The following is a 26,466-nucleotide window of genomic DNA, read 5'->3' as shown; positions in this document are numbered from 1 at the left end:
AAATGTTAGAAGTATCAGATTATCTGCTTGTTTATATACTATTACTATCTTGCTTAATCACAGTATGCAAATGAAAGTAAGAATACTGATAGTCTATGTAGTACCTTGTCCAAGCACATCCATGTCTATGCGCATATGTAAATACAAACATGTCTGCATTCATTGATATGGAACTAGATTGCACACACACACACACTGGTAAAAGATTATTATTAAGGATGTACTCTAAAGCACTCAAGAAGCTAAGAAATACCAAAAAATGAATGTTGCTGGGGCAACCTTAATTTGATTTCCTCGTGTGTCTTTGCTGCAGCTGAAGATGTTTGGGAATTTTTCCACACAATGTTTTTGTCACAAAATGTCTATCAAAATCAAGACACTCATGTACACATTTCAGCTTTGACAAAACTTTTCTCAACCCAGACTGGAATCTTTATGATGAGACATTCAGTTTAGGGCTGGTTCAGACCAGTTTTGTAAACCTGACTTGTTCCAGGAGGGAGGCCTAACTAGGCGACTTCCAGGTAACTTCCCAGGCCTGGCCAATATTTTATTTCCCCATGTTTCCTGATTTTCTGACTTGAGGCTGTAGGAGCATTTTGCAGAAATGCCGAATATGCACAGCTGCAGCTGTAGTTAGTGGAAGCCGAGCTTTGAAAATACAGCACTAAATAATCATAAGAAACAGGTTGCAGACATTTTAAATTCTTACCAACTTTTAATATCTCTGCACCTCTTATTAATCTGTGAAATGATTCATTAACATTTGTGTGTCACTCTGGCATTATTATGGTAAGCACCACAGAAAAGCCCTTGAGGAAATGTTATATTCTTTTTTTCAGAGCAGGCTTGAATAGTGTTCAATGAATAACGCATTAGGCAACAGTGTATTGAACAAGGAAGGAATAAAATATTGACCACCTACAGGGCACTGTCCTTCCTAAGCAATTGAATGAGGTAGAGGTCTTGTGAGAAGAAACCTGTGTGTGACTGTGTCACCATACACGATGACAATACACATGTACGACAGAGGTTGAATTAAGGTTGCGCAGGGAGCCTTAATGCTGGGATTTCCTAAATCCTGAGTGCTTAACTTTGTCATCTTTCAGAAGAATGGTATTAAGGTAGGCTTTCTGCAGGTAATACGTGTATAATCTACAGAGAAAATGTATGCCAAACATTTGACAGAAAGATTTTTTTGGGATGAGTTTGCTTGACTTTGTTATTTCTAAACAGTCAGTAACTGGAATTATATTTAATTAATATGTTTATTAAAGTTAAGTGCATTGATTTGTGCAGGATTTGGAGAAGCAATAGTTTTGCCATTAATGTGTTTTCAAGGCCTCCAATCAAAGCTGAGATAAGATCTTTCTTGTACACATGCATAGACCATATTTACCCTCAGTGCCTCTCTATTAGCCACTTGCTGGAAATTTGCACCAGCTGTGACCTCCTTTGAACCAAGAGAACTGCAGTGGGATTCAGGGTGGAGGCACAGACAGATGAAAAATAAGTAAGAGTAGTTCAGGGAGTGAAGCTGCCTTTTAAACTTGTGTGTCAGTGGCTCAGTGTCTAAAGTTTGCCACCCACCTGAGAACATCATATCACTGATGAGTTATGGGCGTACATGTAGCACTGCTAGGACTTTCTGGTTCTGCAACCAAGTTTCCTGATGTCTTGTGAAAGCAGGCATTCTCTCTTTTTTTCTGATTAAAAAATAAAAATTCCCCTTACCATCAGTAATGATGAACAATAAACCAAATTCTAAATGTAACTCTTCAGTGCACTGGTGGGACAGGGTCCAAAAGAAAAATATACAGAAATTCTCCAATTCAGAATAGTAAAATCCACCCAGCATTACAACAAAAATCTTTCCTTTTTCCAGAGCGTACAGCCAGAGTTTCTTTTGAACCTCTTGCAACAGAACTCCTGGGCAGCCCATACGGCTAATTCTTCTGCAGGATGCCTAGGCCCCTTCATCCGGAAGATCAAAAACCTGAAAGACGGGTTTTTCTCAAAGATCACAGCTTTGTGCCAGCCAGCCCCAGACTACTATTCCTTCTTCTATTTATTTAGAAGAAACACCTGCCAGAAGATGGGGAATTGGTGTTTAGACATTTAGGGAGAATGAAAATGGAAGAGAGAAATAGTGTTACAAGCAGCACTACCTCCAGTACCACAGGGAAAGCTCTCCTGAGCAAACGGATATTTATATGAAACTGCTGTCACAGGCTATGAAATGCCCCTGTCACCTTAAAGTAAATATGTTTAAGAATGAATTGTCTTTATTCAGTGGAGATCCATTATAGGAGGCAAGCAGGGATTTCTTTGCCTTCTGTGAAGGCGTAGGTTATACATTACCCTCTCTGGAATGTCCATGAGAAAGCTACTTAATACTCTGGGCAGTACTTACAGGGAAAGGGAAGGCAACTGTTATCACTCGGGCATCCCTTGGGGGATGCTGTGATGATAATTTTCCTGTTTAAATTTGGGAAATACATAGTGCACAAATGAATGAACTTCATTGTCTTTGAAGTTTCCTATGTGAGTCATGGTGAAGATTCTACATAATTACATTAAAATTGCGGGGACAGGAATCAGCATGCAAACAGGCCATGGGCAAACATATAGTTATGTGATTCTATCAGCTATACAAGTGAAAATTAGCTCCCTTTCCATGCTGCTTGCCATGCTCTCTGTAAGTGTTACATAAGTTGGTGATAATATCTAAATATGTTTTCAGAACTTAGAAAAATCCTGCCATGAGAATAAATAAGTGTAAAAGCTTTACAGGAAATTTGCTGAAAGCCGGTATTAGTAATTCATAAAACATCAAACGTGCCAACCATGCCTATTTTGGGGGCCCAAATACAGAAGCTTAAGCCAAGTAGTCCAGCAAGAGCACTTTTCCCTCACTGTTCAGACAACTTGCATTGGCTCACAACCTCGTTTTCACATTTCCAGTGTTGCGTGGAGGCACATTAAACAGACAGTGGTGAGAGAGCTAGCAGAGTGGCTGGGAAGTCAAGAGGTATTTAGAAAAGGTTTGCTGAAGGAACAGAGGTACAAATATCTCTAACAGAGCTTGTCTGGCACAGACCGGTACTACAAGGAACCTGAGCAAACTCAGACTGCACAGGACACTTTCACTCCTGGCTAACCTGACTGTTAGGTGACTATGAAAAGTTATTGATGGCAAACAAGAGCTTCCTTTGGATCAACTGAAGTTTGAAGGGGAATGCAAAAAATTCTTGTGACTGTCAGAATGTTTCTGAAGCCTTTTGCTCCCTGTCACCCAGAGCATTTCTCCCTGAGGAGGGCAAGGAGGAGGGGGCAGAGAGAAGGAAGTCTTGCAGAACAACCTGAGAACAAGTTTCAACACTGACCACTGCCTGCTAGTCCTTTTATTTATTGCTGTTCTCTTTTCTTTGTTATGAAAGGAAGTCCAAGTCTTTCCCTGTGGTAATGTACATTGTATTTTGTGATGGGCAACTGTAACATATACTGAATGGACAGTTTTTCAAAATCAGTTTCTGGTGTTCTGCAGTTTCTCTCCAAGTGCAAGCAGAACAGCAAATACTAAAGGATGAAGTACGTGCTCACTCTTGTTTTATCTTATAGCCGATTATCAATAAATAATACATGAATTTCTATTTAATTTCTTAATAATGTCAGCAGACCAGACAGATTTTCAAAGTGCAGTCAGATTGCTTTTCCAAAATGACTTCTAACTCTGCTTACCTTAATTTGGGGTTACGTTTCCTACAGAAACAGCATGACCAGAATCTGTATGTTGGAGTGGCTAGAGCCAGCATCCCCAAGCCCATATTTAGTCATCCAAAGAAATGGTCTGATTTCTAAAACTGCTGAGCAGCCAGCAGCCCTAATTGGAGTCCATGGGAACTGTCGGATGTTCAGTGCATTTGAAAAATTAGGTCACTTATGTAAGCAACTAATTGTTGCTGTAAGAGCCCAACTTCGGCACCTAGTTTTACAAGGGCTGTAAAGGCAGGGGCAGGTCACTTTGTCCAGAAACCTTTTAAAGCCTGGCATCTGGCTTGCGCTCACTGCTGACCCGAGTGGAGGCCCTGACTGCTGTTTGCACCCTGGGAAACTCCCTCTGGCAGGCTGGATTTCACCCCATCTGCCTTTTTAAGATGTCTCAGTGAAGCGCCTGAGCTGGGGCTGTGGGTGCGCAACTGCTCTCTGTGATTCGGAGGCAGTGGCCCTGCCAGGCTGCGGTGGCTGCACTGAGAGCCACCCATTCCTGAGCCACCTCTCTGGACCCCCTCGGCTGCCTCTGAGTGACCTGGGACCCCCGGCTGCCACCCCTGGAGCCCCCCTGAGCCTCTGACTGGAGAGAAGGGATGCTTCAAAGTGTTTGCCCTGTTTAAACAGTGTTCCTGGAAGTGCTGAGGCTTTATTGTCTTTATTCTGTTCCCTTTGGAAAAGAATTAAAAAAAAAAAAAACAAAACACAAACCCCTGTGGAAAAATCCTGTGGAAAGAGAACCCGCTCTTGGCTCGAAGACCATCCCCTTTGTGTCAGCAGGGTTCAGGCTCCGGCCCCACGTGGTGTGCTGCTTGCTGAAGGGTGTGAAGCAAGTATGGGACAAACAGTGCCATGAACTATTTTAGTGCTAAAATGAACTTTGTGTAGTAAACATGGGGAGGCTTAAGTTCATTTAGTACCTAAGAGGGTAAGTTTGCAGAAGTTCTTGTAAATCCCTATTGCACAACAGGCTCAGTGCGACTGTCTTCCTGACGTAATAGATATTCCTCAACATTGTGAAACATAAATAGGTGTCTTAGTCTGACTTTCCACATCATCAAGGATCAGTGCAGAGTGTTTTCCTCTTTGTTCTTATGTTTAAAATAGTACACAACAAATGTAAGCAAGTTTCTTAACTCCTGGGTAGGGTCTGGTTTCCTAACTCCTGGTGCCAGGCCAAGCTCTAATCTCGGGCACACAGTATGCATACTCATGTGTCTCCACAGACATTTCCAGGTACACAGTGCTGCTTACAATTCACCCAAGATTACAATCTGACCTGAGAAGAACGTTCAGGACGTGGAGGATACAGGACAAACAAGTCATGCGAAGGAGCAGAAGCAGCAGTGGCATTCCTGGGGCTGCGAGCCCCAAGTGCTGCTCACAATAACAGGCCTCGAGTGTTTATCAGCAATTTTCAGAAATAGTGCCTTTATGAAGATGTGCTAGTATTATGAAATATTTGCATCCCTTTCATTACAGCATCCCCACAACCTTCAGAAAGTAGGGCAGGCTGGTGGGCAGCTTTCAAAGAAAAGCCGCACTGAGTGTAATGTCAACACCGTCACTTTAAATTGCCAAATTAGCTGTCTTTTTGTTTAACTTAATTTAGTAGGGGCTGGGAATAGCTGCTTGATTGTCAGCCCCACAGATGCAAGTCAGCTCTTTGGCTTTAGGTGAGGTTCAGGGTGACTGCAGCTGTCCCATGGCTCCTCAGCGTGCCCTGCGGCTGCCTTTCAGCTCGGGCTCGGCACTGTCCTCCTTCGGCATCTAGCTGGTGGGTGAGCCAGCTTTGTGCTGCTTCTGAGAAGGTGAAAGCTACATTTCATACTCACAACACTTAGTATTATTTCTGTTGCTCTCCATATCTTCAGAGCACTTTGTAAGGAGCCAGCTAAGCTGTGCGGCTGCCTGGGGTGGAGCAGGATTGCAAGGTGCTTCATCTGCCAGGTCCCTGAGGAGGAGCCAGTGACGGCTGCAGTTCTGGCACAGAAGCAGGCATAAGAAGTACATCAGATCCAGTGATCTTTCTGCCAAAGGGTGCATTGGATCAGTTCACTGAACTAACGCAGGGGCTAATCCACCATCTGTCCGAGCTGCTCACTGGCCAGCCCCACAACTCCTGAGAGCAAGATGGGCTATGGGCAGGAGCAAGCGAACAAATGGGGGAGGGAGGACAAGGAGCAGGAGCTCCTTTGAACAAATCTCCCAGTTGCATTCAGCTGGCCGTGGTGCGAAACTGCACATCGAGCAAAGCATGTGTATGTGCGGAGCCAAGTATCTTCCCTGTCTCCCCTGCACCAACGCCTTCCCATTGCTGAGGCACAGTCTTCTCCATAGATGGGAAACACTGTACCTTTCTAATTCAGCTCCCATGTTTTCATTAGAAAATTATTTCTAATACTATTAGAATATTATTTCTATTATTTGGCATGCAAGGAGGCATTATATTTGCAGTACTTTAACGTAAATCAGTAGACTAATATGTCAGCATAGAGAAGAAGGGAGGCAATGAATTACGTAGGATTTTTGCAGTCAGCCCTACAGGCTGAATCACATTTGTTGATGTTTTGATAGAAAATACCTTGCAGTTGACAAGCTGCAGTTAAAGTACAAGTTGGTTCCCATGGCTTATGGCTAGTTTTTGGTATGAAACTATCCTCCTTTAATGTCTTAAAATATTTAAGATATAGGAGGTGAAATTTGCTATTTCATCACTGTCACCTCTTTCCCTTCCCACCCCAAAAATCAGCATCCCCCAACTAATTTTATTGACTGTTTTACAGTGTTGCAGTCTGCTCTTTTCCAGACTGCTGTGGATGGATTTTGTTCACAGGAAAGAAGACAGAAATGTGTGTTTGTGCTTTCTGCTAAATACAGACGTAAGCCTACTCCCCCTTCCTTTTCTTCCTCATGGCACATACTGTCATTGTGAGATGACGCAGAAGTGCATCACCACAGAATATCATGACTTGTCAGGACAGGCACCGCCTCTAGCTTTGTTTTAACGGCTGGCCTACAACTGAAATGAAACTTAAAAGCTGCCATACTGATGGCAGCTAGTAAATATTACTGGGAGTCAAAGTTTCAGATAGAAAGCTGGCAAGAAAAATCACTCACCTACTCAATATCAAAGAGTTGTGTGTGTGCCAATAGCAGTGAGACTGTGCCAGAGAAAATGTGTTGCAGTAACATTACACATTGCCCTTCTGTGCAAAAATACTGGACCAAATTCAGCCTTCGGTGTAAGCAAAGGCAGTTCCATGAACACTTCTGGTGCTGTACCTATCTGTTGTCACCCATGTGGCCCATAACTGAATGTTTAAATTACATTACGTGATTAAAAGGAATTTGCTTAAACCGATGCAAACAAAGGAAATACAGTTCTAGGGCCAACGCCATAACCTCAGCTCACATTGCTGGGGCTTGGGTGTTAAGGGAGAAAAAATTGCCAGTCTGAACTCAGAAAGAGAGAGAAAAGGCAGAGCAATACGCACGGGAACGGGGTCCTTTCCCAGCCAAGGACTCTCCTGAGTGCCAGGTTACAAGGGAAGCTCCTGGTTCCTTTCAGCTGATGTTTCCTTTCCAAACAGGACCCAGAAGGGAGATCATATGCAACTTCTCAAAGCATGTTGCCAAACATGCACACCCCCCAGCCCCCCTTCTCCAGAGGCAGCTGCTCTCACCCTTTCTGCCTGTAGCCTGATGGGCATGATGGGCTACAGGCCCTTCCCTTGTAGTTACACGAGGCTTCATGACACCAAGACTGGATTTTGCCCTCAGTGTTGTTTATTTCCAGCCTTATTTTGTACTACAGATTTTTTTTCCCTTAAAATGCGGTTTTCTTAAAGCAAATAAAAGCATTATCATGGAAAATAATGTGGCAAGCCAGCGTGGCTGCAAACTGGTTAAACCTGAATGTAAACTGTTCTGTAGTGAATATTGCTGGTATGCGGGCAATAACCCTGAATAATTTCATTAATTAGTCATATGCCAGTAACTGTTTTTAAAGGGCACACTATTTACACTATAGGCAGTTGAACATGTAATTACATGCTAAGGTTGTGTGTTATTTTATCATCATGAACTCTGTGAATTTAAGACAAAATATGCATTATAAAATCAGGTGATCTGATTTATTCCATAGCTAAGACTAAACTTTTCTGGAGTCTCTTAACATTAAGACACACATTTTTTTGTTAAAAGCTACTTGTATGTCCAACGTAACAACCATTTTTCCTGTATTTTCCACCCTATTTTAGAAGAAAGCCATACCACATAAACTGCTAAACAAAACTACATATATTTACTGTTCATGTATAAATTCACTCTAAAGACAGCATGTGAGGAAGAAAGAATTATATTAAACCTGTAGAAATATTTCATGCTACTGCAGCTGTTGGTGTTACAAGGCTAACTTGTCTGTTTATTGCTGGTTGTCACTACTTGTCACAGGTGAGTTTGTTTCAATGACCTTACTGTGAATTCTTATTAGTATAGGTTGAACTTTGAATCTTAAGGGTTTCTAATATTTGTTTTGGGGGTAATTGCGATATTTCTGCAGTGCTTATTTTGGCTACATTTTTAATCTATGCTCTCTGTCCTAACTCTACTGTTAATATAGTCTTGGCCTGGGAATACTATACAGTAGGTATAATGAAGTAACCGGTTGACAGCTTTGCATTAAGATTATGTATTGCAATTTGAGGTCTGCACTGAGAGAACTAATGGCAGCACTGGGGCTGGAATTACTAATACCACACTGAGCACACCTTGGGCATGTATTTGCACAGCAAGTACCAAAATGTGTTGATATTGGCCTTTCGAATGAATGAAGAGCCAGAAGAAGGGACACAGTGAAAATTAACACAGCAAAGGAAAAAGGATTAAACGAGATTACACGGAGGAACACTGCCTGAGACATATAGGCTTTGTGGGATACCTCCAGAGAGCTCCAATGGGAGAAATTGAGGCAGCAGACGGTCTCAGCACCAGCTGAAGAAAATCTATGCTGCATTAATCTTATTTTAGTTTGTTATTCCCAAGAACGTGTTGTATGACATTCAGTTCACGCTGGCTGTAACCATTTGTACTGGTATGTTATGACTATTCTGATATCCTCCCAGACAAGATTCCCATCTAGGTCAGACTGTGATGCCTTTGCTTACTGAGGAGTATATCAAAGTCTGGTCCCTCATCAAACGTGCTAGAGGTTGTGGGCCCTATATGACCTTCACATTTTACTGGTGTGTTTAGCTTTTCTGTAAGCGGTACTCAGCCACTCACTTTTTGCTGACAGAGGGCTCTTACCATACTTTCTGTAACCTAAGGAGAAAGTGTAATGAGACCCATGCCAGGAAACTACAGATTTTAAAGGCAATCTCGTGTGTTCCTGGGCACTTCATGATCTTGTTAATCAATGGATCCTGCTCCAAATCAGGAAACTAGCAACTGTTCATCTATTTTACAGTCAGATTACAGAGAGAGCTAGAGAGTTATTTCTCAAGAATTGTAGGCTTCATTCTCCCCTGCTTTGCCATGCTGCCTCTCAGAGTAAGGAGCCAAGCTCACGGTGCAGGATAGATCTTTATCCTTGAGCTGGTTAGATAATGCATAGCGGTTTATAAGTCTCCATTTTAATGTGCGTGATCTTTTCTCTTAAGTGATAAGATCTATGGATTGAAAATAATTCTTCCGAATTTAGTTTCCAGCTGTCAACCCAAAAGCTTCTCTGACCATTAAATTATAATCTATTCCTGAAGCAAGGAAAGAACCCAGGAAATCCTGAAACCCAACATTTGCACACCCAACTGTTGTTGCACTCGGAGGGCTGCTCTCCAGCAAATAACGGCATGACTTACTCCACCACTTCCTCTGCTGGCAGAATACAGGAGGACTGTGCAATACCTTCCTAGGTTGTCATTCCAAAGCCATGTCAAAGAAAAAAAATGTGTAAATGTCAGCATCCTAGCATATACTCCTGTGATGTAAATATTGCATTAGAGATGTGAATTTGCACATCAGTCTACTGCTGTTGATATCTGGGTTGATGAGAGCTGACTTTTTAGGAACTGGGTGGGGTAGAGCGACTGAAATAACATGTGCCTGTGTAGTGGTGGCTCCCAAATCTCAGTCATCACTTCCACAGAGGAACCTTCCCAAGAACCCCTGCTAACTTTCTCGTGAAGATTACTAGCGCTCTATTAGAAGACTAAATGCCTGGGAGCATTGCTGATATTAATATTTTGGCTGTGGTTTACCAGCATAGATCTCACCTGGATCTGTAGAGTTAAACCTGCTCACATGTAATTGATGTTTTGTGACTTCTATAAGGCACAGGACTTTGGGGCTGGGGACAGGGAGCAGGATGGAAGAGGCAAGGACTCTCAATTGCAGTCGCTAGACACAAATCCCTTGCCATCATTTTTAGTTACTACAAAATGCAGTATAGGTCTGTCTGTCACAGGGAAAGGAATACAGAAACGCGAATGACTATGAAAACCTCCATTGGTGACTGCTCAGCAGTTAAGCTGAGGGTTTTGTTCAGCAGGGCTGCTTTCCACCCCCACAGCATTAGTGCAGGCTTTCAAAAAGGAAGTTGGTTATATGCAAATTAGATGCAAATACCTAATAAGCTTGTTAAATAATTGGCATAGAATATCACACATGGTGCAGCATCAAACTTGGCAGCTATGATTGTCCGTACTGCACTGCTAGCACTTCACTGGTGCTAAACTGGTTTATACCAGCTGAGGATCTGGCCCACATAGCATATGGAATTTCCTGGATAAGCTACTACTCCCTGTCAAACTTAATCACTGATAAATACAGGCCAGATTTATCTTGTATGTATATACTGAATTTATTGGATGATCTTTCTCATTCTGCCATCAGTTCAAGCAGTCCATTAAAACAGTCATTGCAAATGCACTGTGTGCTGGAGTCAGAGCTGATCACATGCTGGCATTTAGTTTTCTTGATAAAGAATAGAGGAAATAACATAAACAAGTATGCTTGATTACTTTCCCACCCCCGTTCATCCATTTCTGAATCATGTTGGATTAACAACACATTTGAGACAAAGATACTGAATTTTATTAGCATTGCTTGCTCACTGGTGCCATTATTAAATGCTACATTATTAGCTACTCGGGTATAGCATACATTCTTCCTGTACCGTTCCTCAGAAAATAAGCAAAAGCCAAATTGTTTTGTGGCATACTGAAACCAGTGCTGACTTTATGCAGCAGATGTTCATCTAGCCACGCATGTAGATGATTTCATAGATGGGGAGAGTGTGCTCACCAATCACACACATTTCTTTTTTTCCTCCAGCACTGAATCATCATCTCTCCTTAACTGTATTTTTTTTTAAATGGAGAAAGTAGAGCACTGTGCAAACAGTCGTGACCTTTCCTGTCTTTAACCAACATTTTTTTAATGCCCCAATTCCAGGCTGACCTCCTTTTTCAGAGCTATCTTTGGAACTCAAATAATACTATGAAAATACATTTTTCAGCTTCACGATTAGTGCTTTAATGGTGATTTTCTTTCACTGCTTATTTTCCCCCTGCTGTTCATATTATGGCAATTTCATTTTTATGAACACAGAAAATGGTAAAGGAAAATGCAATTTATTTCTTTAAATTTACCTCTATTTTGAAGACATTTCTGAGGGTTGCACTTTATGTCTTTAAAACTAGAGAACTTGCAAGACTACTTGAAGGTTTTGTTTGGTCTAAGGAGGAGAGTAGGTGTTACTTGCTTTGCTGTCACTATGTTAAAAGCTTCAACAGCTCTGCTTATCTAATCTAGCTGCAGTACTAATCCTAATAACACAAGGTTCACAGGAAATCACGATCAGCAATATGGCTATGTTTAAGAAACACAGACATCTAGAAATATTAAGCAGTTCATGATGTGAAAGTTAAAATTACCAACACGCTCCTTGATGTGGAGATGAGAGAACATGCTGTGTCTGGTACGCTGCAATATTGTGCTATCACGAAACAAAACTTTCTACAATCCTTTTTTAAATTTCAAGCCTCACCTCTGTCATCTCATGGTGCTTTCCCCCACTACAGTTGTCACAGCAGTGTATAAAAATGGCAGTCTATCATTGCAGGGGGTTCCTGAATCATGCATGCCATTACACCAGTGTCCTCCCACTGAAACTGGCTCTAGAATATTGCTCACCAGCATGGTGGTTAGGTTTGCAGAAAATACACTCAGTTAAGCAGGCCGTGTACATTCAAAGCTCCTCTGTATTGATATCAACTACTTTGCAAGTTTGCTGCAGGCCAAATGGTGAATAGAACCAGTGGAGTTTGTGTATATATATATATATATATATTTAAAAGTATATATATGGTCTAAGCAAGGCTTGGTTTGGACAGGGTGTGTCACCAGTGCAGCCAGATGTAGAGATCTCTTTCCACCATCCCAGCTGTTTCTTGACTCCACCTTCTTCCCTCTTTTTCTGTTTATCATTTCACTGCTCTTCAGTTTTTCACAAATCTAGTTAGCCTCTTCATTTAAATTTCTATCAAACCCAGAAAGATTGCAATGCAAAATAAAGTTTATAATGTAAAACCAGCGTAATGATCCTTATTCATCAAATACTTAGCTGAGGGTCAGGAAGACAGATGACTAGATGAGCAAAGAAGCTGAGCAAGCTGATGAAGTAGCAAAATGGAGACAGTGGCATAAGTGACCCTTCAGGATTCAGCAGCTCAAGCTCAGTGGTAAGGACGATGACCTGGCTTTTCCTAGCTGAGCATCAACTCGCAGTGCTTAATACTGCCTGGGACATGCCTTATTAAAAAACAAAGCCGTGCTGAGGCTGCTACTTGCTGGCATCCCACCTCGCTGGGCTCCTGATGAGCCATGTCCCAGCCGCAGCCTGCACTGGGCAGGAAGTCAGCTGAGCCTGGCCCTGCACACCACCCAGGCTCTGTAGGCACCTCAGGCTTCAGAAAATAAAAATCTTCTGGCTAGCTCTCCTTGCACGTGCCAAACAGCGTGGGCATCCTCATAAAACTGTGCCCAGGACAATGCTGAGTTTTGTCTGTGCAACAGCAACTCCGATACCTGCCCCCTAACAGCAGCAAGGTGCTTTGAAAGTGAATCCTGTACGATTTTAGGAAACATAGTGCAGTCCTTGACAAAGAGGAACCTGTTTCTTGGAGACTTTTTGCCCAGTAATATCCAATTGTGTATAGCACATGGTACTGCAGCTTCAGCAACAAACACAGACAGCTGGTAATGCCCAGATTTGTTTGAGCATTTGCAAAAGGAAATAGAAACTGCTGGCATCCTTGCATGGGTGATGATCTGATACTTAAATAGAGCCCAGAAATTGAAATACGCACCTGATATTACTCTAGAGAACAAACAAAATTTTTAAATTCAGAAGCTTAAACCGATGTTATTCAGAGCGATGCATGTATTTTACAAAGGGACAGGACATAGAAATATGTCAGACAAAGAATCTGCCAGGGAACCCATGTTGCTGGTCTTAGGTGCTATGGAGGTTTATCTGGCTGTAAGTTGGAGACTAATCTGTTTCACTCCTGAAATCAAGGAGTGACTTGCAGCTTCCATCATTGTGAAGTTTGCTGTGAACCTGCAAGGATGCTGGATACTAATGACTCCCTCTGATCTGGAGCAGCGTACAGATATTTATATGATACCTGGACAAGTTTCATGTCTCTGACAGTCCCTTACCCAAAGAGCCCTGCTGGTGAGCCATGACAATAACCATAGACAGATCACCTTCAGACACACTGAAAAGATGAGTAGGCGTTGAATTTGTGATGAGGGATTTCAGAAACACAAAGACGGAAACTTGCTTCTTAAGAAGAAAGTACAAGTGCCAAATTGACTTGGCTCCAAAGTTCAGCCTGCAGTGAGTAAGAACACCAACAACTTGACCAGCAGCAAGGTAACAGTAATCAAGAACTAGTTTATGGCTGCCCAGCCCACAGAGCATCTTCTCTAATGAGCTCGTAATAAAAGCCTTGGTGCTTCGCAGTGGGAAACTGGAGCTCACTCTGCTGGGATGTGAAACACCTATACTGGCTCAGCCCACAGCCAGCACTGAACACACAACATTTTCAGCTGGGTGAGGCCCAGCCCTATGTGCAGACCATCACCATTTCGAACTCTAACATAGAGCGCTGCAGCTTGCATCTAGCATAGTTCAGGGGAGTAGAAAACACACTGTGCTGATGCAGTGTTCACTGCATAAATCCTTGTTAGCAGTCAATGTATGAAAACTGGCAGTATTATACAGATGTGATGGTCACTGGTAGCCACACAGAGGGCAGCTAAAACCCCATCTAATCTACATGAAGCTAGCTTTCAGGGGGTTTATTCGATCACGACCTACAGAAATGTGTGCAAATCTCAAAAAGCTTTTTTTTGCTCGTTAGCCATGAGGTGTCCTTGGAGTTAAACCTTGACATATTCCATGATACAGAGAAGCCTGATCTCATTTCTTCCACTGAGGAGGTGTGGCCATTGCTCTGTAGAGGCCAGGAATTAAATAAAAACTACTGACAAGTATGAGAGCTATTCTGCTGCACTCAGAGGGTGATTGTGCACCAAAGAGTAGCAGAGCATGTTCCTGGATAACAGGTGACGAGCCAGTGATTGGGGTACTAGGGCATACCCCTGTCAAAAGATTTGTACTTGCTGTAATAATGAAGTTTTCTCTAATGTGTACTCCTGAGCCACCAAGTTTTGCAAAGAGATACTAGACCCTCTTTCTTGCTGCTGCACACTGTATAGCATAAGGCTCATAAAAAAGACTCCATATAAACAGTCAGTTAAATATTGGCTTGGTTGGTAGTGTCAGTCAGGGCACAACTGTTGACATTGATGGTTTGTTTACTTTGTTGCGGAAAACTGTTGTGTGACTAACATTTGTTTTTTATTGATTAAAATAAATTTATTTTTATTTGTTGCAAATAGAGAAAGAAGGAAGGAGATGGAAAAGAATGGGAGAAAAAAACCTTTTAGATTGCTGTCAATCTGTAAATCGAAATAGAATAATACAACAAATGGTATTTCTGCATCCAGTGATATGGTTTATTACTAGGGCTTTTTTTCCAGAATGCCTATAGCTAATTCTTTTCAAATTATAGAAGGATATGGGCAAGATTTATGACTGGAATAAACGGAGTGAATTTGAGTCATGAAGCACAGCTGTGAAAAGTGAACATGGAAAGGAGATCCCAGTTCCTTACTGAGAAAATTTAACTGAAAACTAGATCATTGTATCCCATCATCTGAGGTCAGGTTGTACAGTAAACACCCCCAGTGCTAACTTGCCCACCGATTGGCAGCATATGGTTCTCCTATAACATGTCTTTGATATTTTTACTCCAGGGTCTTCCTGCATTCCACAGACTGGACTGGTCCTCACGGTCAATTTATCTGTCTTCTGTAACTTGCCCAAAGTAGTGGCATTAGTCAGTCTCATTTAGTCCAGCCCCATTAATCTGTGCATCCAGTTTCCTTCTGGCATCTTTACTGACCTCCGTAACCTCTGTTTACTCATGCTGCTCCTGTGCCTGTTTCCTTGTTTTACTACCATCAATTTGCTACTTCCTCTACTTTTTTTTTTTTGAAGATTATCTCTTGGCCATGTCATCTGTGTATTGAGAAGTTCCTGCCTCCTTTTCCCATTAGATTCTTTTGCTGATATGGGCTGTCAACGTACTGACCATAATAGTCCACAGTGTGATCTTTTACTTCAAAGAGGTTACGTTTCTGTTAGAGTCACAATCTGCCAATCTACATCATGCATTTACTAGAGACACAAGTCTTTATGCTCTTCATAGTTCCTCATCTCCTTACTGATGCTACTTCTACCAATAAAAACTAGTTGGTACTTCCCTATTAATGCTAAATGGCAAATGTAATGTGGTCTTTAGCCCTTCCTAAACGAAGCTTGTTTTATTTGAGTTATCAGGGTCAACTTTTCTCTTGATTTTAACATCCAAGGTGTGTTTCAAGATGTTGATTCCACACAGCTCCACTTCTTCCCTTTCAAACTTACAGTTACTGAAATTTCCCTTCTTATCTACTAGGGCTAAGCTTCATATTGCCATAAAATGTTTTTTTTCCACTAACTTGTGAAAAAGGAAATATGCCTGAAGAAATTCATTACATCTTTCAAAAGTGTGCATGCAGATGTGTGATTTTGGGGAGAAAGGATTGCAGAGGGTATTACATAGCAACATGCAGAAAATGAAATAAAAATGGTGAAAAGCTAGCAGCACTTGCATATTTTATGGTGATTTAGGGTTCTAATCTCTTGCTATAGAAAACAACAAAAACTAGAGACAACCAGAGTAAAACTAGCCCTACATCAAAGATCAGTCTTTGATGAAGTTGAAGCCTGATCCACAAATTAAATAAATGCTTAAATTGGCATTAAAAGCTGAGTGGAAACCATAGAAAGAACTTGAATGCTAGATTAATTTGATTATGCTGGCCTGAGTCAAAGAAAGGGCATGCAGCCATGATAAGTGTTTGAGCCCAAACACTATCTTCCATATTACAGTTGTCCATCCTATAAATGACCACAGTATGAACCTCCTGATAGACAGGTTCCTCACGAGCAAAGAGGGATGACTTTTTTTAGCATACTGAACTTGGAAGAGAGCATTTGGGGGTCCTTGACTGGTTTGCAAATGCCAAGTTCTCTAGCTATTTTGATTAAGAGATCTGTATGCCTTTCAGATGAACCTTTTCAGAATAGCCCTCCTTGCCTGATCTCAGCTCACACCAGCTGGTCTTTATCCAAAGCCTGATTTCCTGTAAGCAGGTTAATGCTCTACATCTGGTCATGTTTGAATTAGTCAAAGATCTATAGATGGACACCAAGTCCATGATACTCATATGGATATTGTAAGATGGTATGGATCTCTGTAGAACTTCAAAATGAAGGGTGATTCAAGTGGGAAAAGTTACACTTGCTTCTGTCCCAGTCTTGCTGGACAGAAAGCCTTGGAGCAATTCTGGTGTAGGGCTATCTGCTTCCACTGTGTCTCATAGTAGTATCCGAATCAGCCCATGCATTGACATAGCTGTGTGCCTCTGGACAATACTGATCTCAAGTCCAAGATAAGCACTTGTGAACTAGGAACAAAATGTCCTCTGTTAAGCTACCTCAGTAGAGAAGATGAGAAAGCTTTGAGATGGACAGTCTTCAGAAACAAAACCAACTCTCTACATTGAGGCAGCCTTTTTGTCATAAATGTTTCCTTTCAGGTACATCTTTTCATTGCCAAAATCTAAGAGCTTCCTCACTCCCCAACAAAAAAAAAAAAAAAAAAAGAAAAACAAAAGAAGAGCCTGAAAATCTTTCATCTTGCACTCTGATGGGGGGTTTGTCATTGACACTGCTGTTATCTGTGAGGCATTCAGATACTGTTGATAAGTAGCAATATAAGTAACTTGTTAGCCATAGGTGACTGCAACTGTGGGAAATATTATTTTCATTCAGTGGAAGATTTCTGTTCCTTCTCCCTTCCCTCCCTCCCCCCCAGCAGAAAGACAATGTAATAGCATGAGTTTTTTGTTCATTTTTCCAATCACGGCTAACAGTTGGTGAAATAAAATCCCAAGTGGTAAGAGTAGAAGGGAAAGGAGAGAGAAATGTGTCAAATTACTTAGCTAGGAACTGAATCCTTGTACATTCCTGAGATGGTCCAAACCCAAAACCTCAAATCTGAACTTCCTCAGACCTTGGAAAAACAAGAATCTGTATGTGAACTTTGTGGCTTGGCCCCTCTCTTAGACTCAGCCTACCTCATGAGTCACTGATGCAAGAAAGTGCAGGAGAATCATTACATGCCCTACAGTATCTTAAAAGAAAATAAATGAATCAGTTAAACCAAAAAGAAAAACAAGTGTGACAGGCTTATTCTCTTCTGAGTTTCCTGTGTGTCAAATCCTGCTTTGAAATACAGGGCCTAAGAATAAGTTCAGTTTGTCAGAGCAAACAGAACCTTGTTGTTATTCTTAAAAAAAGACAAGGATGAAAACATACAACATTGGCTTTTAAAATGTACACCAGACATGTTGTTAGGCATGGGGAAGGTAATGAGAAGCAAGAGTAGAGAAAGCAAAGCAGAGGATGATATGAGTTTCTTCTCTTTAACCTGCATACTGCTTTCCATGTCCTTGTTTTCCTAATTCAGCAGTTCTAGTGCCCATAATTCATAATATTAAATTGTAAACCAAGAGCAAGTTTGTGTGAGATGAACTAACTTGAGCAACACAGCTCATAATTATGAATATTTGTGAGGTACTTTAATGCATGGGAAGGGCTTTTTCCTCTCTGTCTGCCTGTAAAGTATTCCTCTAATGTCAAATGGCCCAGGCCTGGAGTCTTTGCCCATGTCGTACCCTGCCTTTATTCCTGATGGGAACAGTGGAGCTTAGCATTCCTGCAGGGTAGCACTTGGTCTCTTGTCAGCAGAGCATTTCAGTGGGAAGCACTGAAGGATCATTGCGATGGAGTATGCTGTAAACATGCAGCTTATTGTCAGCGAAGATGACAAACATTCTAGGGGAACATGATACCCACCCTGAAATGCTGGTTAATCAAAATCAGAACATTCTGTGGGAATGTGTCTGTTTTAACAAATCTTCTGACAAAACACAGGCACATTTCCAAACTTGCCTGCCAGGCAGGTTTCAGTCAAAAGCCTGCCCAGTTTCATGCCAGCTTGCCAACCCAGCTCCTTAGCAGTCTGCCCAGCAGTCTGCTGGGAGACAAAATGCCAGGCCTTCAGACTTCCCAGCGCTAGGGCAGCCTGTTGAATGAAGTGCCTCAGCGCTGGGGGACCCTGGGCTTGCAGGCTGTCCATCACAAAGCTAGACTGGTTATCAGCCTTAAAGGCAGGCCAGACCAGGGCCGCCTGCCCTGAGGAGGGTAAGAAAGACGTTTGCCTGGGAGTTCTGTAGTGCGAGTGGTAAATGAAGAGTGAGGAGGAGTAAGGCTACAGGGACAGCAAAATATCCATTTCCTTTTGCCCTGGTTAGTCGTGCAACTGACCTTGTTTTGGGGGAGTTCCAGTTCTGGATCTGAAACCCACTGAGGAAGGGAGCACTAAATTGGCTCAATTACCTGAAGACTGCTATCAATCAAAGTGTCTGTGTATGCAAAGAAGTGTTTCAACTTTTTTTTTTCCTCTAGACTCCATTTAACTTCTTTCTGTGCTGGGGAGGACAGAGGAGCAGAGCCCCTTTTTTGTCATATAGAGGGCTTGTACCAAGCCCAGTTTACTGATGTGTACTGCAGGGTGGCTGCATTACATGTGGATAGTAGACCAAGTTCTTCCCAGCAGCAGAGAACTCATCATGCACCTGCTACGCTGCACAGGTCTGTGATTGCCCCAAGAAACATCCAAAGTGTTAGTGGCAATTCAAACAACTGTCCCTACCAGTCAGGAACATAAAAGGGAATAGGACCTATATTGGGTGAGGCTTTCTGCAAGTGGTCTATCTTTATTTGGAACTTTGGGGCTTCTTACCATCTCCTTCATCCTTTAAAGGATGTGCTTTTGTCATGTGATGGAAGAGAACATGAAGGATCTCCACAAAGGCTGGTGGGTAGTAGTGGCCTTCTGTCAGCTCTCAAACTACTCAGCTCCCCGTCACCAGCTGCCTGGTTGATCCCAAGTTTTCTACAGGAAGTCAGTTCACAAGTTGTGCAGGCAGGTCATCCGTGGCCTGGGGTAGGAATGAGGGCTGAGAACCTGTGGCTGAGAAAATGGTCTTGCTAAACACTTCTTTAACCATTCTCTTTAGTAGGTTTTATTGTTTTCTTTTTATTCTGTATGGGAACAGATTTTATTCTAAGAATAATATCTGAGGAACAATTAAAAAAAAAAAAAGGCAAATTGGGGATTTGGATGAAAAGTGTTCTTGACCATTTTACTGCATTCCCCTTACTGGCCACTGGAACTAACACCAGTTCATCTCCATGAGATGACAGAAAAATATAACAACTTTTTGTTAGAGAATAATAAGTCAGTCTGGAAGGAATTGTCCATGCTTATTCTTCTGAGATTTGACAACATTCATTTATGGCTAATTAGACAAAACAAAGTTTAGCTTAGGTACGCTAGGCAGGAGTACAGCTGCATCAACTACCACTTAGCTAACTCCTGTATCAAAACTGCCTCTCTAAGCTCATATAGCTCAAAATGGTATGTGTTGTGCCTTCTAGACGTATACTCAGTTTAAAAGGGAAAAGGTTCATGTTTGAGAAGACTATTTGTACCAAGGAAATAACATCTTTCTTCTCACACATGTTTTGAGCCAAACACAAGTAAAATAAAATTAAAAACATGGCCTTGTCCTTAGAACTTGCAGGGCCTATGGAGACAAATTCTGGGCTTATTTTTACCAATTGCATGGAGAGCATTTGGGATTTCGCCTAGAAAAAGAAACAATCTCTTACTGTTTCCGTGTTTACTCACTGTTAAATACCCTCAGGAAGTCTTGCTTCATCGATCCCTTATTTTCCTCGGATTTTTTCTGGGGACATGTGAGAGAATATTTAGTTTCCGAATCTTTCTGTGCTCCTCATCACCAGCAGTGGAAGCCTGGTCCCCTTGACCTAATTCTGGACCATGGCTCTCTCACTGCTCAGTAAGAAGTTCACAGCTAGCGTTTCACACCTCAAACACAAACCCATGCACCTACATCAGTTTTTGCCCCTGGGCAAACACCAACTCTCCTCAGCTCTGTCCTTCTTCCTATCTGGTGTCATCTTCTCTGTCTGAATGTGAAGAAAGGCACCTCAGAAGCTAAGTTAACAAATCTCGAGAAAATTTTCCTATAGGATGTGTCACCACTAGCAGACATAAGGGACAGATTCCGCTGTGTTGTGTGCCACATGCAGACAATAGTAATGGAATGGCAGGGAAAAAAACTCCATCCCTTTAGTTTGTTGCCCCATTCCTTCTTGGCCTGCCACAGCTCAGCTTTTAGAGTTAATTCAAATAATTTCTTTAGTTGCTCTAACATAAAAATACTGGAATGCTGGATGGCTAGCAATACTAGGTAAAGCTAGCTTGCCATTAACACTGCAGGCTTTTTAAACCACTATTTGACTTACTGCATTATTTCAAAACTTTGCCGTGTGTTTCAGACAGCTCAAAGTAAAAGCAGGATTACAGTCAAGCTTAATGTTTTCCTGTGTTGCTATGACTTGATTTGGCAGCAGCTCTGAAGTCATAAATGTATTAATTTTTCTGGAGAGAAGATACTTGTAACTATTCAAGTGTTGCAACCACATAGGTATATGGAACACTAAACAGAATTTCCTTTTCTCTAGTTCCAGTTTAATTTCACAATAGATTTTATCCATGTCTACCTCTTCTAACGTAAGAGATTTGTACTGAATATTGTTGAGGGATTGGTGTTTATTCATGAAGAAGAAGAGTGTGGTAGTTGAAACAGATTAACACACTAAACTTCCATCTCCTATCTAAAGGAAAGGCACAGGTATTAACAGATAAGATACCTCTGAAATAGCTTTGTTTACAGACTGATGAGCCTTACTGGCTTCATTGGACTACATATTCTCCAACCTCACTCTTTTACTATGTTCTGATCTTTTTTGTATTTGCCATCTGTTTCTTGCATGAAAGACAATGAAGAAAACTATGTATACATTGTTGTGTAAGTCTCCATCATACTTATTTTTAGAGAACTATTTTTGAGCCAGCTAATAAGTAGTTTTTTGCATGTGGTGCTCTATGAGGGAATCAGGGTGGTTCAGAGCAGAATGAATACATGTTTGCACAAATCCAGGATGACTACCTATTTATCCCAGGTAACACAGGATGTTCTTCAGAGTTGGGTCCAGCTCGCTCAATGCATAAACTGTCCTTGAAGCAAGTTGTGAAACACAGATCCCCTTCTCCTGTGGTGAATATCCTGATGGCTATGCTATAAAAGGCAAGCTCACTTTTGCTCTTTGTGTCTGCTCTGGTGGCTTTTTAACTCTTTTTCTGCATATTAGGCCACTTTCTACCCACCCTCCTGGATGCCAGTTTTAGAACTCTGAAGTCCAGGAGTTAGGAAGCCACCAGGACAACAGGGTTTTATACCAGCAGTGGTTGGTAGAGATTTTTCCAAATGGCTATCAGCCAAAGCCCTGCTCTGGACTTGAGTAGAAGAGGTCCCAATTTCCCACATCTCTAGGTCCAAGCTGGACTCATCTGCAGCAAGGGCTCTTCCCTGATGCATGCATAGAAGGAAAAACTTTAATCATCTCAGCATGTTAAGGGTGAAAAGGAATGATGGCAATGATATTTCTAGTCCTCCAAGGTTACCAAGGGGCTAGGAAGAGAATTTCAGGAGCAAAAGTTTGAATTAAGTGATCTGTCAGACTTTAAATGATGAAGTGTGTGCAACAACAGCTGTTGAACAACCAGGAGCATGCTTTCCAGCGATCCCTGCTAAGGGTGTTTTCCAGACTGACTGCAGTCCTTGAGAGTGAGGGTCTAAGACTAAGAATTATACTCCGTTCTCTCGCAAGGCTATAATTAGCCTGCCCAGTGCTTGCACAGCTTTAACGTACAATAACCATAAAACAGTAGCACAGACATCCCCTGCACAGAACAAAGGCTTCTCCTTGTCTTTCTGCTAATCTTGCTGTGTGACAAACTTTTTATAGCTCTTGATGTCTTTAAGTTTACTACTCAATTTTCACTTCAATAGAACACATTTCCAACTATTTTGCAAAGCATAGTGGCTTCAACAAATGACTCACTGATAATTACTGTCATAGGAGAGCCAACTGCTCAGTATTTTAATACGCATTTTACTATTCTTAGTTGTTATGGTGGCTGTAAAAATCCATCATGCGATGTTTGCTATCAGCATCATTCCTCAAAGTACGTCATAGAAAAGCATCTTTCCTCAGTGTCTGCTGCCTTCAGTGGTCAAGCACACTAGACTTCCAAACATTTTGGTGAAAATCAACTGAGGTTCATTTCTTATAGATTTAGTGCTGTCACTTAAGTAAGGATTACTCACAAATGTAAATCATCAAATTCAGTGGGATGACTAATGTGAACAAAGATTAAATGGCAAGACCAAGTCTCAAAAAGTATATAAGAAATGACTGCAACAAAACATCCCACTGGTTTCTTTACACATCTCTCACCTTGGAATATGACAAATGAAGCAGAAAAGTAGATGACTGGAAACATAGCAGTGAATAGTGTTAGGTCATATCTAAAAAGCTCTGCGTAAGAGTTTTGACTTTCCCTTGTCTTGGCTCTGCTGGAGACCAGGCAGTGAAGTTTTTGACTTGAGTAATCTCATTTAGATCACTGACTGAGTCAGGCTTGTGTTAACTGTCATTTGGGTAACTTTTATGCAAGACAATTTCATTTTGTTTTGGAGATAAGATTGCTCATATCCATGCAGACAGAAAACTGTCTTAAAGGGAAAATGTGAAAACATGTGGGGGTTTTTTTTGTTCATTTGTTTGAGTAGTGGTGGGTTTTTTTTGTTTCTGTGTCAGAAAGCTTCATCTGCTGGGGCTTCAGTCTAGAAGCTGTCAGCAATTGGTTCAGTCGCTGTAGACCAGGAGAGCCTCTGCACACGAGGGACTTCTGGGCCTTCTCTAGCAGAAATGGTCTTACTTCTTCTCAAGAAATCACATCAGAAATCCTGTAAATTATTGGCCTGTCTTATTTAATTGGAACGATTCAAACATCAGCAGTGAGGCAGGTCTGAACAACTACACAATTCAAACCTCCCTGGTCCTCGGCAACCTCTGAGCAAGGTGCCATGAAGCTGGAACTTCGCGTGTTGCCTGGTGAGCTCATTTCACCACAGGCTGAAAACAGCTGTTCCTGGTGGCATTGCAACGTCACTTGTCTCCCTTCTGTGCTGTTGGCCGTGAGAAATTGCTGATCTCCCTACCTGTGTGTAATCTCCCCCTTCCTTTCAAATGTATGTGGGTGTAAGGTGTGCCTTGCCTTCCCAGTCACTGCAGGGTGCCTGCTGCTTCCCTTCTCCAGTACTTTTATGTGGTGCGCTCCAGAGTCCTACTCATCGTGTCTGCTGCTCAGTCATACGTAGAGGGAAGCTAGGACTCATCCTTTTTTTTTGCAGGGATATTCATAGCATTTCCTACTTTCTATATACATACTATACACTTCATAAAATGGCACATTTTCACATTCTTGAGGGCTTTCCAGTGCTTTTTTTTCCCAGTCTAATCTTGAAAATGAATGGCGATATGTTTCTACTTTCCACAGTATTGGCAGCACTACCTCAGAGTTTCAGTAATGGCAGTGTTATATGCATTAGCAGCACATGTGTTCATTAATTAAAAGAACCTTTTTCAAAGTACTTCTCTTTGTGTTTAAAATATTCACGTGAAATCAGATACTTCCTTCAGTCCTGAAGATACTGCTGTTCTCTGGATTGTCTCTGGATCTAAGTAGGGTAACATGCTAGTGGCTCTGCAGGCAGAATTGCTATCTGTGTCCTAAGAAACAGGACGTTTTTGTTTGCTTTTAGACTCATCTAAAATATTTGAACACCATAACCTTCTTACTTTTGTGTTTTACATTGTAGTTCTTCTTGAGAATACGAAAGCCATTCATACTCATGAAGTTTGCTTTTGCACTTTCATGTTGTGTGAAGGTTATGAATGACCCATCAATCTTAAGTTGGCTGTTGCAGTGCAAAAGTATCATGTAAATTTTCTTTATTTAGTCTGTGCACTCATTGTGCAATTTTTGGTGTTTCTTCACATTTAACAGCTCCAGTAAACATTGCCTCACTTATGTCTGCCTAAGTTACAATGTGAACATCTATTTCTCTTGGGTTTGCTTTTAGCAAGAGTACGTTACAGCACAAATATTTTTCCAGTACAGTTTCCACAAATGTTCCCAGATGCATGGAAATATTTTGATTAATACTTTGAACTGTAGTCAAATGACTTGCCTTTTTCTTTAATATATTTTATTTCTGGCTTTGATCTTTATAAAATCACAATATCATCTATTTTATGGAACTTTCACTACTACTTATCTTGAGCAGGAAGCCCTGGAGGACTTGGTTAGTATTAAACATTTTTGAGCACTGATCACATTAAATATATAAAAAGATTGGTGAATGTAGTTTTCTGTGATTGCATTGCTATGTAGTAAACCTCCTACAGATACAAAGAATGTAATGCAAAGAAACCAAGAATTATAGCAGAAGTTGCCACATCTTCAGTTAATTTCAGAGTGTGTGTATGTGAGTGTGTGTGTACACACACACATATATAAAAATCATTAAAATATGTTTACTAGATCATAATCTTAGAGAGTATTTTATTCTTATTTTGCTCCAAACTATATGTTTTTTCAATTGTTATGTGGTACTGTATGTGGGCTATAACAAAGGTGAGCGAAAAAAGCTTTTCTTCTTTGGAGGCACTGGGACTTCAGCTGATGATGAATTTCAGGCTGGGTCATAGTCAAAGCTTATATTACAGAAAGCCCAAGAGGTGTGGACACAAGTGAATGCAAAGTAGTCAATCAATATTAGAGATGACAGACGTTACTTTCTGTGATATTTTCACTGATTACTTCTCAGATGCCCCTCTTCTAGACCCTCTGTGTAGTACTATAACTCAGTATAGGCTCAGCAATACTCATTAAGCCAAAATCAGAGGTAGCATTAAGGGAGTTTAAGTCATGTAGTAATAAATACCAATGGATCTAAAGGAGTTGAACTTAATATTGTTCTGTCCAAAAGCAAGTATAAATCCTACCATGCTAAAGTCAGCTGAGAATTTAGCTAAAGATCTTCATGACCTACTTCATCCCTCCAGTAGGAAAATCAGCAGAGGTGGATAATCATAGAAAGATTCTCTTTTTAGAGTTTTCCCGAAAGCCTTAGACTCCCTTTGTGCAGAATGCTAGCTATGGCTTTCATCCGTGCTATTTTTTCCTGTACCTCAGGAGAGGAGAAAAAATGATGAATATCATCCTTCAGCCACATCAGCGTTCAGCCCTCTATCTCACCTTATCCTTGGATTTGCCAAGCACCCACTGTAAGGTTTGGAGTGTAAGAACAGATTTTGCTGTAGAAGGTTTTGACTCTCCTGACCTCCACAGAGTAGAAGTAATGTGAAATATAGAAATTATCTTTGTTACGAATCTGGGAGAAAGATCAGGTCTGGTTTTATGGCTGATTATAATTAGCGACAAACATACAAGCAAATAGGCGACCAAACTCCATCTGGAATATTATTTCCAGGACTGTCCACCCACGTAGGAAGGATATTATTGCCTTGGAGACTTCTTTCTATATTTCAAGAATCTAAGTTATGAAGGCAGATTTGAGTTACTGCATTTATTTTTTCTAGATATGAGATTTGAAGTTGTTAAAAGTATATGCCCAGGATTCATCACGAGTATTTTCCATGGCGAAAATGGCATGTACCTTTCCTTTTAAAAAATTGCCTGAATTTTTGGGATTTACTTGAGTTTTTGACAGTCCTGGGGACTCTCAGTGTGTTGTATTAGTACAATACGCATAGTACAGGACATAACGTGTGCTGCATACATTTCCTCACATAGGTTCTTCGGTGTGCCTAAGACCTTAAGTAGAATGCCAACATTTATTAGCAAGCAAGTCTTCAGGCTC

Source organism: Buteo buteo, chromosome Z, assembly GCF_964188355.1.
Source record: "Buteo buteo chromosome Z, bButBut1.hap1.1, whole genome shotgun sequence".
Taxonomy (NCBI): Eukaryota; Metazoa; Chordata; class Aves; order Accipitriformes; family Accipitridae; genus Buteo; species Buteo buteo.
The sequence above is the reverse complement of the archived record's forward strand: the minus strand, read 5'-3'. Positions refer to the sequence as shown.